This window comes from Rhincodon typus, chromosome 2 (assembly GCF_021869965.1).
Source record: "Rhincodon typus isolate 14 chromosome 2, sRhiTyp1.1, whole genome shotgun sequence".
In the NCBI taxonomy this organism is placed as follows: domain Eukaryota; kingdom Metazoa; phylum Chordata; class Chondrichthyes; order Orectolobiformes; family Rhincodontidae; genus Rhincodon; species Rhincodon typus.
In genome coordinates, this window is record NC_063333.1 from 64,337,588 (window position 1) to 64,355,890 (window position 18,303).

General features: G+C 41.3%; 1 protein-coding gene and 1 long non-coding RNA gene across 2 annotated transcripts in view; one reads left to right on the top strand and one right to left on the bottom strand.

The window, feature by feature from the left end:
• LOC125485331 overlaps window positions 1-906 on the top strand; it is an 11,817-nt gene extending 10,911 nt beyond the window's left edge. Inside the window, exon 3 of the long non-coding RNA XR_007264084.1 lies at window positions 725-906. This is a non-coding gene — a long non-coding RNA (uncharacterized LOC125485331). The remainder of the gene's footprint in view (window positions 1-724) is intronic.
• The window catches only part of mocos (molybdenum cofactor sulfurase), a 113,578-nt gene that overhangs the window by 53,744 nt on the left and 41,531 nt on the right, over window positions 1-18,303 (bottom strand). The gene's annotated exons all lie outside the window — the stretch shown is intronic.

The window sequence follows — 18,303 nt, forward strand, 5'->3', positions numbered from 1 at the left end:
CCTCCCACTCTCTCCCTATTTATTTCAAAACCCCCTTCCCCTCCCCCTTTTCTGATGAAGGGTCTAGGCCCGAAACGTCAGCCTCTCTGCTCCTATGATGCTGCTTAGCCTGCTGTGTTCATCCAGCCCTGCACCTTGTTGTCTGGGACTGAGTAGGTGTTGGTCTCCAACCATTCTCTGAGTGCCAGTGACCTGAGGCATTTCGTCTTTGCGCAACTGTGGAATATGACAGAGCTCTGCTCACAGTGTGTGCTCCTGTCTCTCACTAAAGTATCCACTGAGATATCAATGTCTGAGCTGGTGGAGACTGCAGGGACGAAGCTTTGCCAGTCATCCACTGAAGATATTCCTCAGAAGGCTTCTTCTTTAGAGGTGGAGGAGGAGCTGCTTTGCAGAGCTATCCCTTGATGACAGACACTGTGCAGATATCATTGGTACCTGCAGGAGGAAAAAAAAGACAACAAGTTGTGAAACAGGGTCAGAGGTTTGAGCACATTAAGTGTACATTCGCAGTGATGGTATTGGGAGAGCAGTATGGCAATGGACAATGAATTTTAAAATAAAACAAAGTACTGCAGATGCTGGAAATATGAAACAAAGACAAAAATTGCTGGAGAAACTCAACAGGTCTGGTAGCACCTTTGGAGGGAAAACAGAGTTAAGGTTTTGCATCTGGTGACTTTTCTTCTTCTGTTCTTGTCCTCTGTACCACTTCATATGCCAGAATTTCTCGGTCGCTGTTGGCAAAGTGTGGAGCTAACTTACTTCTGTCCGCCAACTCTGAGGCAGTTCACTGGAACTGTGAAGGGCAACTCTGAACAGACAGTGGTTTACCTGGAGCACAACTGCATTTTAAAAATGGTGCTGCTGCTTGGAATCCTGGAAGATCCTGACAGTGGCAGGCAATTCTCCAACTAATGAGAGGAAGGCTGTGTGCAAGTGGAACACAATTGAGACAAGGTGCATTGTTAATAAAACAATCTGCAGAGAATAGCATGAGAAAACTAGCTCGGGCTCATGGAGAGAAAACCTACCATGAGACCTCCACAACTGGCACTTAGCTAATTTCTGGTAAAATTCAGCCCATAGTTTCCATTACTCTGTCAGCTCTCCTGTTATCATCTAAATAAGCTCTGTGCTTAACAAAGTAAAAGCAAGGTAAAGTCGCTATAGTTCTACCGCATCATAGGACTGCTCTCTCATTTGGGAGAGAGAGACCATTTATGATGGTTTAACCTCAGCATCACCATGCCTTAGGCAAGGGGAGAGATTATGAAGCAGAGTCCTTCATGGTATCTCAGCTGGTGTGGAAAGTGAACCCATGCTGTTGGCTTCATTCTACGTTGCAAATCAATGGTCCAGCCAATTGAGCTAACCCTACGGTCTGATATGTGCTTAGCATCCTTAAGCTAAACAACTATATTAGCTTTCTATGACTATCAACCTGCCTTTTTATGTTTCAGAAACTGACTCAAGAGCAGGTGAGTGTTGAATCTGTGAAATTCTTTAATGCAGAGGGCTGTAGGGACTGGGTTGTTAAGTATATTCAAGGCCAAGAGAGACAGATTTGTAATCAGTAAGGGAATCTAGGGTTATGGGCAAAAGGAAGGAAATTGGAGTCGAAGATTATCAGATCAGCAATGATCTCATTGAATGGTAGAGTAAACTCGATGGGCTGAATGGCTAACTACTAATTCTTAAGTCTTTGTGGTTTATGTCAATTTATTACACATATTTAATATTGCATGGGTAGAGCTCACAGTATTTGTATCAATAGTGGTGGTACTGTATATTTGGAGTGTAAACGCTGTCATGAATTTATTATCCTGATTCCCTTACTTTCATCACTTTGCACACTTCCCACTTACAGTCAAAGTTAAATTCTTATAAATTTTAAAACAATATCCTTTAAAGCGATATCTTTTGCAGCAATGTAGTGAAATTTGACAGTTCGTCCTCTGTGTCCTAAAAATCCATTAAAGGGAGGTCACGTGCATGTGTTTGACAATATAAAATTACACTTTATACTGCCAAGTCAGATAGCTTCAAGTTACATACATATGAACATTATGGGCAAAGATACATAAAAATGTCTGGAATGCCATTTATTTTCTCCTAAACTCTAGATTACTTTTCAACCATCAAGTTTACCTGATTTTTGAGCTGTAACTTAAGGAATCTTCACTCCTAACTTCATCGGCACCTTTCATTATTTTCGATTTCTGATCATAACCAGCTTTCTCTTTCTGTTTTCCTTCCTGTCTCTTATATTATTTATTTGTACTTGCCTTTTGCTGTTGCCATTCTTACTTCTTTTTTCTCCATTTCATCCATCCTATTATTAGTTACAAATGATGTATCATTTCTTCTTTCTCCTCCAATCTCCTTTCCTCTTTGTTTCTTACCTGTTCACCACCAAGTCCCCTGTAAAGTAATGATATTTTGCTGTGATATACTATTGAGTTAACCTATCAATTTTTTTCCTCTAGCTGTTATGAATAATATGTTTTCATGCTTTCTGCTAACTTTGTTTGCACTGTAGTCAAATTTCCCGGTGTATTTACTTTTACTTTAGCACTTTTCAGCTATTAATTACTAAACCAGAAAATGAATTGCTGCAGAAAAGTTGTTTATTTCAAGTAATCTCCATAATAGCTTCAATTTTAAGAATGACTTGGAGATGATATCTTGTCAATCTCCTAAGCATAATCCTGTCACACAGACAATGATAAAAATCGAAATTTCCATCGTTTCTGTTCTGGTGTTCTTGACAGACTTTTACCAGTAAAAACATATTATTATTATAAATTCTTCAAGAATTAAGGGAATATTTGTGACCTGTAATCATATAGTACAGACTCATTTAGCCTACCCTCTAAATTACACAGGATGCCAGTTTTTGAGTTAGTGCCTTCAAAGGGATGTCAAGTGATGTCAAGTTCTGAGGAAGGGTCACCGGACGCGAAACGTTAACGCTGTTTCCTCCTCCACAGATGCTGCCAGACCTGCTGAGCTTTTCCAGCAACTTTGTTTTTGATGCTTCCACTTGGATTGTGCTGCCTTGCCCTTCTACTGTTTACCCAAGCCCTGTACTATTTTTGAATCAGAATTGAAAGACAAGTTAGTGATAAAGGTTAGAAAATATGCATGACTGTCACTGAAAGGAGTTGCACATTGTCATTCAAATAATGCCCACTAACAAATTCTTTCTTAGTCATAATTTATTACCCCCAAGTTCACGAATCCCAATCTTGTGTAACAACCACTTGTGTGACATATTTCAAATGCCTTTTGGAAATGACCATGCCTTTTCCTAGTTATTATGTGGCCTTGTGTTTTGCCATATAGGAGGGAGTGTGTTAATAATAGCTCAGTTAAATGCTGTAGAGAAATGCTTGTCATAATCAAATGGTAAAGATACAAAAGCAAAAGACTACGACAGTTATAGAGTCATAAAAATGTACAGCATGGAAACAGACCCATCGGTCCAACTTGTCCATGCCAACCAGATATCCTATATAAATCTAATCCCATTTGCCAGAATCTGGCCCAGATCCCTCTAAACCCTTCCTATTCATATACCCATCCAGATGCCTTTTAAATGTTGTGATTATGCCAGCTGCCACCACTTCCTCTGGCAGCTCATAGCATACATGCACCACCTTCTGCGTGAAAAAGTTGCCCTTTAGGTTCCTTTTAAATCTTTCCCCTCTCACCTTAAACCTGTGCCGTTCCTACTATGTCTTAAACCTATGCCCTCTATTTTTGGTCTTCCCTACCCTGGGGAAAAGATCTTTTCTATTTACCCCATCCATGCTCCTCATGATTTTATAGACCTCTATAAGGTCACCCCCTCAGCCTCCGACGCTCCAGAGAAATAGCCTGTTCCTATAGCTCAAATCCTCCAACTCTGGCAACATCCTTGTAAATCGTTTCTGATTCAAAACCTATAATAAAAATGAAAAGTGATACAATACTTGTGTGGTCAAACAGAACACAAGAAGACATCATTTAGGAGCAGGAATGGGTTATTTGGCCGCTCGAACCTGCTGTGCCATATGATAAAATCATAGTTGATCTGACCATGTCCTCAATTCTACTTTTCTGCTTGACTCCCGTAACTTTTGTCCCCATTGTTGATCAAAAATATATATAACCTGACCTTATATATGTTCAATGAAGCAGCCTCTGCTGCTTTGTGGGGAAGATAATCACACAGACTAATGACCTTCTGAGAGAAAACTGTTCCCTTATCACAATCTTGAATGGACGCCCCTGATTTCTATAATTACTCTAATTTTAAACTCCCCACATGGGGAAAATCCTTCCAATATGTAGCTTGTCAGGTTCCCTCAGATTTTTTAATGAGTCACTGTACCTATTTACCAGCAGTTTTTGATTCATGTATGAAGACACCCAGCTCTGCCATATCCCTTCATTCAATAACATGCTGTTTTTTGCCAAAGTGGGCACAATCATATTTTCTCATATTATAACTCCATCTGCCAATTTTTACTCATTCATTTAATCTAAGTCCCTCTGTCGACTCTGCCTTCTTGACAACCTACTTTCTTACCTGTGTTAGTTATCTAAATTTGCTAATATCACATACTTTGGGTCCTTGCATCTAAGTCATTGATACAGGTTGTAACTATTTCAGGCCCCACTACTGATCCCTGTGGCACACTATCAGTAACAGTGTGACAACTAGAAAATGAACTATTTATCCCTATTATCTATTCACTGACCAGTCTTTTGTTTATATTGATGTATTCCCCTACCCCATGAGGTAGTGTCAAAAAGATTTGAAATGTTAACTCATTAACTAAAATGTTAAAATCAACCTGAAATGTTAACTTTGTTTCTCTCCAATGATGCTGCCTGATTTGCCAAATAGTGTGCAGCAGACTGAGATGGGAGAGTATATTGTATTTCTAGACCACCTATTCCACTGGTCATAACATGAATATAAATGCTTTTGCCCAGTTCCTGATATACCAATCATGGGTTGGCTAAATCAGTTGACTGGATAGCCACTTTATGGTGCAGAATGATGCCAGCAGTGTGGGTTCAATTCCTGCACCAGCTGAGGTTAACATGAAAAACTCTCCTTCTCAATTTTTCCCCTCAGCTGAGGTATGGTGATCCTCAGGGTAAATCACACCAGTCATCTCTCTCTAATGAGAGAGCAGCTCTGTGGTAGGACTGTGGTGACCTCCACATTTACCTTTATAACTAATCATATGCTTTGTCTATTTTAGACTTGGAATAAAAAGATCTATCAATTATGTTCCTTTAATGCAAAATTATTATTTTATTTTGAAGCATAACTTATTTGATGAAGATGCAGAACCAGTTAAAACATGAAATTTGCAATATAAATATTTACTGTCTCGTGTAGTACACGGACCAGGAAAGAAGGACCACAGATAACTGGATTTGATGTAACCTAATATAAAGTACTCTCCAAGGTTTAATTTAAAGAGGTAAACCATGGCAGGAGAGCTCAATTTCTTGGTTTGGTCCTCTTGTTCCATGTGGCAGGCCGGGGACAGTTCCAAACGCCCGGAAGGGGGCAGGAAGTGTCTCCAGGTATAGCTCCTGGAAGCTCGAGTTTCAGAGCTGGAGAGGGGACTGGAGACACTGTGGAGCATCCATGAGGCAGAGTATCATGGATAGCATGTATAGAGAGGAGGTCACACTGCAGCCTCAGACTCTGCAGGCAGGAGGGGAATGGTTGACCACCAGACAGAGCAAGAGAGATTGGCAGATAGTGCAGGAATCTCCTGTGGCCATTCCCCTGTTGCACCATAGTTGGTTGTGCTGCAGAGGGCAGGGGTAAAAAGTGTGCCAGGGCAATAGTTATAGGGGACTCAATTGTGAGGGGAATAGACAGGCATTTCTGTGGCCACGAACGAGACTCCAGGATGGTATGTTGCCCCCCCTGGCGCTAGGGTCAAGGATGTCACGGAGGGGACACAGGACATTCTGGAGGGGAAGAGTGAACAGCCAGTAGTTGTGGTACACATCGGCACAAACAACATCGGTTAAAAAAAATGGTTGTGGTCCTAAAAGCAGAATACAGGGAGCTAGGAAGAAAGTTAAGAAATCGGACCTCATAGGTAGTGATCTCAGGGTTATTATCGGTGCCACACGCTAGTCAGAGTAGAAATGACAGGATATATTGGATAAATATGTGGTTGAAAAGATGGTGTCGGGGGAGGGTTTCAGATTCCTGGGGCATTGTGACCGGTTCTGGGGGAGGTGGACCCTTTACAAATTGGACGGGTTAAACCTGGGCGGGACTGGGACTGATGTCTTAGGGGGAGTGTTTGCTAGATCGGTTGGGGAGGGTTTAAAGTAAATATGCCGGGGGATGGGAACCTAAGTAATGAGTCGAGAAGGAGGGAGCAAGGACAAAAACAAAAGGTAGAAAAGGGAATAAGAAAAATGATAGACAAAGAAACCAAGGACAAAATTCAAACAGGGCTATTGAGAAAAATAAGAGCGAGACAAACACTGTTAAAAAGACAAGCTTAAAGGCTTTGTGCGGAGCATTTGCAATAAAGCGGATGAACTAATCGTGCAGATAGATGTAAATGGTTACGATATAATTGGGATTACGGAGACATAGCTGCAGGGTGACCAGGGATGGGAACTGAATGTCCCAGAGTATTCAGTATTTAGGAAGGACGAGCAAAAAGGGAAAAGGTGGTGGAGTGGCGTTGCTGGCTAAGGAGAAAATTAACACAATAGTGAGAAAGGATATTAGCTCTGACAAAGTCGAGTCTGTATGGATAGAGTTGAGGAATACCAAGAGGCAAAAAATTATTTGTGGGTGTCATATATAAAACCGAAAACTGCAGTGGTGGATGTTGTGAATAGCATTAAGCAGGAAATTAGAGATGCATGTGATAAGGGAATATTGGTGATCACAGGTGATTTTAATCTGCATATAGATTGGGCAAATCAAATTAGACACAGTATTGTAGAGGAGGAATTCCTGGAATGTATACGGTTTTCTTAACCAATATATGGAGGAACCAACTAGAAAGCAGGCTATCTTAGACTGGGTACTGTGTAATGAGAAGTGAATCATTGCCAACCTAGCCGTGCAAGGCCCCTTGGGGATGAGTGACCATTGCATGATAGAATTTTTTTATCAAATGGAAAGTGTGGTAGTTGATTCGGAGACTAGGGTGCTGAATCTTAACAAAGGAAACTATGAAGATATGAGGTGTGAGTTGGCCTTGATAGATTGGGGAGGGTTACTTAAAGGGATGACAATGGATAGGCAATGGCAAACATTCAAGGAACGCATGGGGGAACTGCAACAACTGTTTAGTGCTGTCTGGTACAAAAGCAAAATGGGTAAGAGGGCCAATCCATCGTTTACAAAGGAAGTTAAAGATAGTATCTGATCCAAGGAAGAAGCATACAGATAGGCTAAGGATTGGGAGCAGTTTAGAATTCAGTAAAGAAGGACCAAGGATCAATTGATTAAGGAGAGTCAAAAACAGTACGAAATTAAGCTTGCAGGGAACATAAAGACTGACAGTAAGGAGTTTCTGTAGGTACGTGAAGGGAAAGAGATTGGTGAAGACAATGTAGGTTCCCTACAGACAGATACAGGGGAATGTATAATAGGGGACAAAGAAATGGCTGAGCAACTGAATACATACATTGGTTTTGTCTTTCCAAAAGAGGACACAGATCAGATACCCGAAATGTTGGAGAATGCAAGATTTAGTGAGAGGGAAGAATTGAGGGAGATCAATATTAGTAAAGAAATGGTGCTGGGAAAATTGTTGGGATTGAAGGTGGATAAATCCCCAGGGCCTGATAATCTACATCCCAGAGTACTTAAGGAAGTGGCTCTAGAGATAGTGGACGTGCTGGTTGTCATCTTCCAGGATTCTATAGACTCTGGAACAGTCCGTACAGATTGGAGGGTAGCTAATGTCACTTCAATATTCAAAAAGGGAGGTGGAGAGAAAGCAGGGAATTGTAGACCAGTAAGCCTAACATCGGTAGTGGAGAAAATTCTCAAATCCATTATCAAAGACTTTACAGCGAAGCGTTTAGAAAGCAGTGGCAGGATCAGACAGAGTCAGCATGGATTTATGAAGGGGAAATCCTGCTTGGCAAATCTTTTGGAATTCTATGAAAATGGACCTAGGATGGTTGACAAAGGGGAGCCAGTCAATGTGGTACATTTGGACTTTCAGAAAGCATTTGACAAAGTCCACATAAGAGATTATTGTGCAAAATTAAAGTGCATGAGATTGGGGGAAGTGTATTGAGAGAGATAGAAAACTGGTTGGCAGAGAGGAAACAAAGAGTAGGAATTAATGGGTCCTTTTTAAATTGGCAGGCAGTGGGTTTCCACAGGGATCGGTGCTGGGACCCCAGCTATTCACAATATACATTAATGATTTGGATGAGGGAACAAATTGTAACATCTTAAAGTTTGCATATGATACCAAGTTGGGTTGGAGGGTGAACTGTGACGAAGATACAGAGATCCTTAAGCATGATCTTGACAGGTTGGGTGAGTGGGCATATCAGTGGCAGATGCAGTATAATTTGGATAAATGTGAGGTTATTCACTTCGGAAGCAGAAACAAGAAGGCTGACTGCTGCCTGAATGACTGTAAATTGGGAGAGAGGAGTGTGCAGCAGGACCTGGGCATCCTTGTGCACCAGTCACTGAAGGTAAGCATGCAGGTGCAGCAGGTGGTAAAGAAGGCTAATGGTACGTTGGCCTTCATTGCGAGAGCTTTCGAGTACAGGAGCAGGGATGTGTTGTTGCAGTTATACAGGCTCTCAGTGAGGCTACACCTGGAATACTGTGTGCAGTTTTGGTCTCCTTTTCTGAGGAAGGATGCTCTTGCTCTCAAGGGAGTGCAGTGAAGGTTTACCAGGCTGATTCTGTGGATGGCGGGTCTGACATATGAGGAGAGATTGACCAGGTTGGGATTGTTTTTGCTAGAGTTCAGACAAATGAGGGGGGATGTCATAGAGATTTATAAAATTTGAACAGCACTGGACAAGGTAGATGCAGGGAGGATGTTCCCGATGGTGAGTGTGTCCAGAACCAGGGATCACAGTTTGAGGATTCGGGGTACACCATTTAGGATGGAGATGAGGAGACATTTCTTCACCCAAAGAGTGATGAGCCTGTGGAATTCATTACCACAGGAAGCAGTTGATGCCAAAACATTGAATGTATTCAAGAGGCGACTAGATATAGCACTTGGGGTGAATGGGATCAAAGGTTATGGGGAGAAAGCAGGATTAAGCTATTGAGTTGGACAATCAGCCAGGATCATGATGAATGGCGGAGCAGGCTCAAAGGGCCGAATGGCCACCCCTGCTCCTGTCTTCTATGTTTCCAATGAGAAAACACACACACACACACACACACCAGGTAAGGGAGAAAAGAAAACTGATTTCTCTCTGCAGAGATTCACTTTTGGCACACTGCCTTAATTGTACAGTCCTTTGAGTATAGAAGTTGGGAAGTCATGTTGAGGTTGTAGAGGACATTGGTGAGGCCTCTTCTGGAATACTGTGTCCAGTTCTGGTCGACCAGTTAAAGGAAGGAAATTATCAAGCTGGAGAGGGTTCAGAAGAGATTTACTAGCATGTTACCAGGTATGGAAGGTTTGAGTTAGAAGGAAAGGCTGGGTAGGCTGGGTCTTTTTCACTGGAGCGTAGGAGGTTGAGAGGCGACCTGATAGAAGTTTATAAAATAATGAGAGGTATAGATAGAGTTAATGGTCGTTATCTTTTCCCTAAAATGGGGGATTTCAAGACTAGGGGACACATTTTTAAAGGTGAGATGATAGAGATTTAAAAAACACATGAGGGGCCAATTTTTTTCACAGAAGGTGGTTTGAATGTGGAATGAACTTCCTGAGGAAGTGGTGGATACGGTACAATTACAACATTTAAAAGACATTTGGATAAGTACAAGAATAGGAAAGGTTTGAAGGGATGTGGGCCAGAAGCAGGCAGGTGGGACTAGTTTAGTTTGGGATTATGTTCGGCTTGGACTGGTTGGACCGAATGGTCTGTTTCCATGCTGAGTGACTCTATGAAAAGCACTTTGGCAAATAATGGTTAGTTCTTGAAGGAAGTAAAAGGGGAAGATGTCGAATGTTCAGATGGGTGTTGATTTGGTACACAAAGACATGTCACTAGACAAATGCAGCTGTCTGAGTTCTTAGCAGATGCAGCTTGGTGAGGAAACACAGTATTCAGAGCTCTTCAAGATGCTGGGATTCACGATGGACTGAAATCAAGGATGTTTCAAAGACAAAGAGTTGGTCTGAACAGGCTTTTCCTCAGCAAGCTTTTTCCCAAACTATAAATGAAACAATCTCCAACTGCTTGCAAAACACTGTCCAAACAGGAATTCGCACTCTTGCAGTCATAAACTCAATTATGTGTGTTTAGAGAAGTGATTCAAACAATTAAATTAAATGTGATTTTGAGGAAACAGCTTGATTAGAAAAACAGTTCCAGTTTTCCAGTTTACAAAAAAAGCAGTTGGATATCTCCACAGAACTCAAAATAATTTCATGTTTCCACACTTATTTAAAACACAAGTCCTCAACAAAAATTAATTATGAAAGTAGCGTTATGCACTAGGTGCCAGTCATATGGTGAAAGGAGGGCGGTTATAATGAACTGAGTACTCGATGTGAAAGTATTACTAATGGATAGTGAGGTGTAGGGGAAGAACATGAAATAAAGTAGGGCAGAAAATATTCTGAAGGATGGAGTTACAGGTGGGAAGGGCTCAGGAGAAAGCAACACAAGTATGCATTTGGAATTTAATATCCCTGGTCTGGAAAATGATTGTGACTGCAGTCAGGCTTTGGGCGCTTTTTTCGTTGACCTTCCTTCCATCGAGTTCTTTCTTCACTACTGTTTGCCCACTTGTTATGAAACTCTTCAGCCCAACAGTGTGAATGTCATTTCATTCCTTGTGCGCTGTGTCCCCTAGAACCTGCACAGCAGCATTTGGGAGCCTTGGGTCTTCTGTATTTGTGTTTCAGGCGTGCCTGAAGTCATTTTCACAGTATACAATATACAACAGTTAATATATACCTCCCCTTTAATACATGAAAGCTGCCTTTCTTGTGTTTTAAAGGATTGTGGAAGCATGAATTTATTTGGAGTTCTATGGAGATACCCAATTTTTTTTGTAAACTGGAACACTGAAACTGCTTTTCTAATCAAGCTGTTTCTTTGAAATCACATTTACTTGAATGAATCACTCCTGCAAAAACACATGATTGAGTTTATGACTGCAAGAGTGCTAATCATGTGCTGTAGCTGAATGATGTGGGAGCGGGCAGATTCCCATTGTGAGCTGCAGTGACCACATCTACAGCAAGTGTTGGTTGCAGGAGGAATTTTGGCTCAGAATTGATGAGCTGGAGTCTGAGCTTTGGACACTGCAGCACATCCAGTTCAGGAAAGAGTTACCTAGACATTTTGTTTCAGGAGACAGCCAAACCTGGTAGAAATTCAGTCAGTGGTCAGGGACAGCAGGGTGTGACTGCATGTGAGGCAGGTGGAGGGATCCTGCATTCAGGAACAGAGCCTCAGCTCGTGACCTCGTCTAGCAGGTATGAGGTACTTGCTCCCTGTGTAAATGAAAAACGAGGCTGTAGGCAGGATGAGCCAGCTGACCACGGCACTGCGGTACAGGAGGGCATTCAAGATGGGGGAGGAAAAATACAATGGTAGTTGTAGGGGATTCTATAATTTGGGGAATAGATAACATTTTCTGTTTGCAGTATAGAGAGTCCCACATGGTATGTTGCCTGCCTGGTGCCAAGGTGTGGGATATGTCTGACCGGCTTGAAAGGATATTGGAGAGGGAGGGGGAGGATTTAGTTGTTGTGATCCACATTGGGACAGACAACATGGGCAACACTTTTTCTGATGAAGGGTCTGGGCCTGAAACATCAGCCTTCCTGCTCCTATGATGCTGCTTGGCTTGCTGTGTTCATCCAGCTCTACACCTTGTTATCTCTTATACTAGGAAGGAGGACCTGTTTGAAGATTATCAGGAACTAGGTACTAAATTAAAGAACAGGTCATCGAGGGTTATAATCTCTGGATTACTACCAAAGCCACATGCAAATTGGCATAGAATAAGAGAAGTAAACACGTGGCTAAAGAAATGGTGCAGGAAAGATAGGTTCCTTTGCATAGGGCACTGGCATCAGTGTTGGAACAGGAGGGATCTGTACTGCTGGGACAGTCTCCACCTGAATGAGCTGGGACCAGTGTTCGAGCAAAAAGGGTAAATAGGGTGGTCAACAGGACTTTAAACGAGAAAGTTGGGGCGGGGGGGAGGAAGGGTAAAACTCCAAGAAGTATGATGGCCAATGGAAAACAAAGCAGCAGGTTAACCTCCGTGGAGGTGGATTCAACTGCATGGAAAAGGATGAAAAAAATGAAAAGAAAGAAGAACTCAGGAGGGGTTATTAAAGTCTCCAGAACACAAAATAGGACAGTGTTTGGTAAGGGTTAGGAATCTAACTTCAAGCACATCAGATAAAGGGATGACAATGAGAAGAGGGATGGTAAACACAGGACTGAAGGTGTTGTATCTGAATGCACACATTATAGAAAACAATGTAAATGAGCTTGTGCTGCAGATTGAAATTGGCAAATATGATGTAGTTTGCTTCATAGCGATGTGGTTACAAGGAATCAGGACTCGGGGCTACATATTCAAGTATATACATCTTATCAAAAGGGCAGGCAGATGGACTGAGCGGGTGGGATTGCCTTATTAGTAAGAAATGAAATTAAATCATTAACAAGAAATGACAGAGGATCAGTTTATGTAGAATCTGTGGGGGTAGAGTTGAGGAATCTCAAAGATTTAAACATACCATAACGGGAGTTCTCTACCGGCCTCCAAACAGTAGTCAGGATGTAGGGCACAAAATACACCAGGACATAGGAAAGGCGTCAGAGAAAGGCAAGGTTACAGTGATCATGGGGGATTTCAATATGCAGGTGGACTGGGAAAATCAGGTTCATAGTGGATTGCAATAAAAGGAGTTTGTGGAATGTCTACAAGATGACTTTTTGGAGCAGCTTCAGGTGGAACCCACTAGGGAACAGGCAGTGCTGGATTTAGTGTTGTGCAATGAGGCAGACTTGATAAGGGGGCTTAAGGTGAAGGACCCTTAGGAGGTGATGATTATAATATGATAGAATTTACTTTGCAATTTGAGAGGGAAAAGCTGGAATCAAATGTAGCAGTATTACAGTTGAATAAAGGCAACTACAAAGGCATGAAGGAGGAGCTGGCCAGATTGACTGGAAGAGGAGCCTAGCAGGAAAGACAGTGAAACAGCATTGGCAGGAGTTTCTGGGAGTAATTCAGGAGACACAGCAAAAATTTGCCCCTAGGATAAAGAAGCATACCAAAGGGAGAATGAGGCAACCATGGCTGACAAGGGAAGTCAGGGATAGCATAAACACAAAAGAGAAAGCATTTAATGTGGTGAAGGCCAGTGGGAAGCCAGGGGATTAGGAAGCTTACAAAGACCAACAGAGGACAACTAAAAAGAAATAAGGAGGGTGAGTTAGCCAGTAATATAAAAGAAGATTACAAGAGTTTCTTTAGATATATAAAAGGGCAAAAGAGAGGCAAAAGTGGATACTGGGCCACTGGAAAATGACACTGGAGAAGTAGTAATGGGGAACAAAGAAGTGGCGGAGGAACTGACCAAGTACTTTGCGTCAGTCTAGAGTGGAAGACATGAGTAACATTGGGGGTGGGGGACAGAGGTGAGTATGGCGACCATCACCAAGGAGAAGGTGCTAGAAAAACTAAAAGGTTTAACAGTGGATAAATCACCTGGACCATATGGATTACACCCCAGAGTTGTGAAGGTGATAGCTGAAGAGATAATAGAGGTGTTAGTGGTGGTCTTTCAGGAATCCACTAAGTCAGGGAGAGTCCCAGAGGACTGGAAAATCGTTAATGTAACCCCCCCCATTTAAGAAGGGAGTGACGCAAAAGATGGAAAATTATAGGCCGATTAGCCTGACCTCGGTCGTTGGTAAGATTTTGGAGTCCGTAGTGAAGGATAAGATTTCTGAATACTTGAAAGTGCATGGTAAAATATGGCAAAGTCAGCATAGTTTCATCAAGGGAGGGTCATGCCTGACAAACCCGTTGGAAATCTTTGAGGAGGTAATAAGCAGATTGGACAAAGGAGAGCCAATGGATGTTATCTACCTGGACTTCGAGAAGCCTTTGACAAGGTGCCGTACAGGAGGCTGCTGAGTAAGATAAGAGTCCGTGGTGTTAGAGGCAAGGTGCTAGCATAGTTAGAAGATTGGCTGTCTGGCAGAAAGCAGAGAGTGGGGTTAAAAGTGCCCTTTTCAGGATGGCAGCTGGTGACTAGCGGTCCACAAGGCTCAATGTTGGGAACGCAGCTTTTCACTTTATATATTAATGATCTAGAGGAAGGAACTGAGGGCTTTCTAGCTAAGTTTGCAGATGATACAAAGATAGGTAGAGGGGCAGGTAGTATTGAGGAGGCAGGGAGGCTGCAGCAGAATTTAGACAGGTTAGGAGAGTGGGCAAAGAAGTGGCAGATGGAATATAACGTGCAAAAGTGGTCATGCAGTTCGGTAGGAAGAATAGAGGCATAGACTATTTTCTAAATGGGGAAAAATTTCAGAAATCTGAAGTGCAAAGGGACTTGGGAGTCATAGTCCAGGATTCTCTTAACCTTAACTTGCAGGTTGAGTCGGTAGTTAGGAAGGCAAATACAGTGTTGGCATTTATTTCAAGAGGACTAGAATATAAAAGCAGGGATGTACTTCTGAGGCTTTATAAGGCTCTGGTCAGACCACACTTAGAATATTGTGAGCAATTTTCAGCCCCATATCTTAGGAAAAATGTACTAGCTCTGGAGCGGATCCAGAGGAGGTTCACGAGAATGATCCCAGGAATGCAAGGCTTATATGAGGAATATTTGAGGACTCTGGGTCTATGCTCGATGGAGTTTAGAAGGATGAGGGGGGATCTAATTGAAACTTAATGAATACTGAAAGGCCTGGATAGAGTGGACGTTGGGAAGATATCTCCATTGGCAGGAGAGACTAGGACCCAAGGATATAGCTTTAGAGTATAGGGAATACCCTTTATAACGGAGATGAGGAGAAACTTCTTCAGCCAGAGAGTGGTGAATCTATGGAACTTATTGCCACAGAAGGATGTGGAGGCCAGGTCTTTGAGTATATTTAATACAAAGATAGATAGGTTATTGATTATTACAGGGATCGAAGGTTACAGGGAGGAGGCAGGAGAATGGGGTTGAGAAACTTATTAGCTATGATTGAATGGCGGAGCAGACTCGATGAGCTAAATGGCCTAATTTCTGCTCCTATGTCTTATGATCTTATCGTCTTTAAATGGTGTCAAGGATACACAATATTAATGCCTTTCCCAACCAATTAGGTGAGTTGTCAATGAACAGTGCAAGTCTTCTCTCCTATTATCTATTTATTAGGCACAAAGATCAAAATTTCACCAACTCAATTAAAATAAATTAAAATTAAAATAATGTGCAATTCAAAACTTTTGAATTCTGTGTTTGATTTATAAATGGTGTAGTTAGTTTTACCAGTCATCTGTTTTAATTTAGTTTTGAAATGGTCCAGATTTTAAAATAAATTTGGTAAAAGACCCTATATTGTAGAATTGTAAACGTAATATTGGAGTAAAAGTCTGTATTAGTAAATAGGAGGAAGGTTGTGTGTGCATTTGTGTGAGGCATGCTGATTTGACTCATGAAAAGGCAAGCAACCAACAAAAAACAATTCTTTCCAAAGAAAATTAACTATTTTTACTGTCTTTAAAATGTAACCTTTGTGTAAATAAGTTGTCTAATATGACATTAAAGCACAAAGCAACTAATCCAATTCTTTTGAAGGACACTGAGCAACCATGTTGGTTGCCCACCAAAGCCATGCAGTGGGAAATTGACTGGATTAGCTGTCAGTTTTATATCACATCCAATTTTACTTTATATTCAAGAGAGCAGTTAAGCTAGTCAGTTCCCACTTTTGATAGGAACAAAAACAAAGTTGCTGGAGAAGCCCAGCAGGTCTGGCAGCATCTGTGAAGGAAAAAACAGAGTTAACGTTTCGGGTCCGGTGACCCTTCCTCAGAACTGGGATAGACTTTGATAGAACTGATTAGCATCCTGCCGTCAGGAAATTATGACAGGAATATATCCTCACTACATAGATGAGGTCAGATTAAATTATCTGCTGTATTTCTTTTGATTGCTGAACAAGCCAATTCTAGAAAAATCCAAAATCCTAAAACTGTGTAAAGGTTAACTATCAATTGGTAATTTAGCAACTTGTATTGTCAAATGAAATTGAGGAATTTAATTTATAAATAAATGAATTAGTTAATCCCTGCAACTAATAATGAAATCACAGCCCGTTTTTCTAAAAGCAAAACATAGTTTAAGCAAGTTATACATATGTCTCATCTCTGAGGGGTGGGGATTTGCAGGGTGGAAGTATTGATAGATTGAAAGAGGTTCAGATGTTAAGTAAACTGTCATGGTCATATGAAATTTTTCATATTTTGTCTATCAGCACTTGTAAAAGCAGATCACTTCTTGAGAATTTTTCAAATGTAAGTTAATTATTTAAAGAATTTTTTGAACTGTTTCAACAAGATTTTCTATTTTTGTACTAACTGAAGATCCCTAATGGCTGGTGCTTGCCACTTCGCATTTTTGAGAAATTTGATGTTCTGCATTGCTACTTGAGCGTGCCTTTCAAAATCTTATATATCATTTTAAATTGACTTATTTTTTCTAAGAGACACTAGAGAAGATTAAAATAGTACTTATGACTTTCTAGGTTCAAAGTTTCTGCCTCACCCATTATTCATAAGCCCTGCACATAGTATATTGCTGATCGTAAAATATTCTTGAAGGTCACTGATTCATCTCCCTGGCAGTGTCACTTCTCTCAGTAATGGATTGTAGTAATGGTAGAACCTCATTTTCCTATCCCACTCAGTCATGTGTTCGTTAAAGGATCTTAGAATTTTTCATTTATGAATTTCAAAGCAGACATTTGATAAACAGTGTTGTAATTGAAAAAATACTACTGGTTTCGATTAGCTATGTGTGGTAAGCATATGTCATTACTATTAGAAATGTTCATTAAAATTGACAGCATAACAACTTTTTTCTGCACAGTGTAGGTATATCATAAGTATCATTGTTCAGTTAATTGTATTCAGGATTGTTCAACTTAATCTTTGTTCGGACCGTAGACAAAGGAACAGGATGAGGCCAGTTGGCCCCTTGGCCTGCTGTACCATTCAATAGGATCACAGCTGATCCAACATTCCTTACATCCACTTTCTTGTCTTTCCCTGTAACCCTTGATTCCCCTTACTGAACAAGAATCTATCTATCTATCTATCTCGCCTTAAATATACACAAGAATTCCGCCCTGCAGCTCTCTGTGGCAAGGAGCTCCAAAGACTCAACCCTCTGAGAGAAGAAATTCCTGCTATTCTCTTAAATTGGTGCCCCTTTATTCTGACACTATGCCCTATGATCCTAGACTATCCCATGAGGGAAACATAATATCAGCATTTACCTGGCAAGCCCCTTAAGTATCCTGGTGTTTCATTGAAATCACCTCTCATTCTTCTAAACTCCAATGAGTAGAGTCCCAGCCTATTTAGTGTTTGGTCATAAGATCATCCCTCCATACCAGGGATCATCCTAGTGAATCTTTTCTGAACTGCCCCCAATGAAATAATGTCTTTCCTTAGATGTGGATAGATGATGTTACTAGTTTTATAATATAGAAAATGCCAGCTGTAGATAAGCTTTTGTTTACAGGGAAGTATTTTATTTCCTGAGGTACCTTTGATTGAGGCACTCTAATTCTGAAAACTGCCTCAGCCAAGCTCACCTCTCCCAGTGAGCTGCAAAGGCTGAAGAGCTGATTACCCTGTGATTGGACTGAAAGTATCAGGAGGCTACTCGAGGCCCTAATAGGGTAATTAAGGCCACCCCTGGGAAGAAAGCTCTGTTGATCTTAAGCATGGTATGTGGGCTTGGAGACCTCCATTTGATCCTGACTTTGGGGCCCTGAAGCTTGCAAGAAATACCTGCACTGTGTGTCAGTTTGGAGGTCTTATGTTTTGTCATTATGTATGTGAGAATGTTACAGCATGAAAATACAAATTTTCCAGTAATTTAC